We start from the raw sequence: 2,027 nt of genomic DNA on the forward strand, positions 1-2,027 counted from the left end.
TTACGTGTTCCTTTGATCATTTACAGACACTTGGGGGGAGTGAGATACCTCTTTTTCTGTATTCAGGGAATTGCACCTGTTCACTCTCCCCCTTCCAACTTGGAAAGTCCCTAATCTTTCCTCTAATTAGAAATCAGATTACCTAATTCTGTATCCTGCTAAATTGTTTTATTTTAATTAACTGGTCTTATTTGATTGTTTTTAACAATTGTCTCCTCTGGTATTTGGGGTCTGGTGCCAAAGCTGAGAAAGGCAACTGGTTCAAATTTATTAGGCAATTGACATGCATTATTTAATAAATGGATATGTCTGTAAGCTCAAACCTTTGTTTCCTCAGTCATATTTCACCTGCTACACTTGTCAAAAATCATCAGTGGTTCACTACGTCCTTTAATATAAAAATATGAACACTGAGGGGCAGCTAGGTTGCTCAATGGATAGAGTATTGGCCCTAGAGTCAGGAGAACCTCAGTTCAAATCTGACCCAGGAACTAACTAGCTGTGTCGCCTTGGGCAAATAACAACATCATTTGCCTCAATTCCACATCTGTAAAATAAGTTGGAGAAGAGAATGCTAAATCACTCTAATTTAATCTTCGCCAAGAAAACCCCAAATGGGGTCAGAGTCAGACTCAACAACAACTCAACAACAATAAACATCTTACCCTCCATAGTCCAGTTCCAACTTGCCTTAGAAATTACATATTACATTTCTTCACCAAATGTACATTCCAGTCAAACAGGACCATCTTCTACCTTTTAGCATTCTCACAGGTTGTCTCTCAAGCCCAGAATACAGTCTCTTTCTCTTCAACTACTTGTTTAGAATTATTCTTTTCCTTGAAGGCTCATGTCAGCCGCTACCTCTCGGAGTAGGGTGTGAGGAGTGGGTCTTTGCAACAAAATGAGTCTTATTATAAATCATGGAATAGGAAGTTTATTTTGCCTCAACAGCAAGGATATGCAACAAAGGTACAGCAGTGCTTAACTTCTGTAGGAGTGTTCCCTCCTACCACCCCTCTTCCCGCACTTTCACTACTTATGGAAATTTGTGTGGTAGCTGGGCAGGGTGTGGTAGGTAACTCTCAGTGAGTGGAACTTTTTAATGCCCTGGGTGACCAGGAAGCTAAAGGGAGGCTGGAACCAATTAGCTCCCAGTGACAACTCTATGGCCTTTTGAGGGAAACTCATTCTTCTTGGGGAGGACTGAAGGGAGGAAGAGATTCTTAACTGTTTTCTGTATCATGGACTTCTTTGGCATCTGGTAAAGCCTATGGACTCCCTAATCAGAATTTTAAAAAAGTACTAATTGAAGGAAATGCTAAGTTTCAGCTGGAGGCTGGTGAAAATAAACATGAAATCCTCTCTCCCTTCTCCTCCCTCCCACCCATCCAAGAAGTTTGTGGACCCCTGGTTAAGAAACACTGTTCAACAGAATAATGTAACTTCCTTGGTGGCAGTGGCTTTTTTCTTTTGGTTTCTTTGTCTGCCCCACACATAGTAGGTGCTTAATAGATATTTGTATAAAACGAACATAAAAGAAATGCTTGTCCTAGCTAGCATTTGGCTCCCCATCTAACATTAAAATTATTAGGATTGTCACACCTCTTTCGATTAAGCAATAAACTCTTCAGAGTTCAGATTTTCATTGCTTGTTTACCACTTTGTGGGGAATGCAATTCAGTTAACAATATCTAGAGTTTAGAGGTGGAAGATATCTTATAGAATATCTAGTCCAACTACCTCATCTTAAAGATGAAGAAGCTGAGGCCCCAAGAGGTTAAGTAATTTGCCCAAGGTCACACAGGAAATCCTATCCTGGATCACTGCTTTCTCAAGGCAGAGGGACTGGTATAGCTCAAATGAAACCATAGGCTATGCCATGGAGGTTTACCCAAGATGGACAGGTCATAGTGAAGAGTTCTGACAAGTGATCCACTGGAGAAGGAATTGGAAAACCACTCCAGTATCTTTGCCAAGAAAACCCCATTCACAGTATTAAAATAATAGAAGAGCTAACACCGGAA

Source organism: Vombatus ursinus, unplaced genomic scaffold, assembly GCF_900497805.2.
Source record: "Vombatus ursinus unplaced genomic scaffold, bare-nosed wombat genome assembly UNPS02014852.1, whole genome shotgun sequence".
Lineage (NCBI taxonomy): Eukaryota > Metazoa > Chordata > Mammalia > Diprotodontia > Vombatidae > Vombatus > Vombatus ursinus.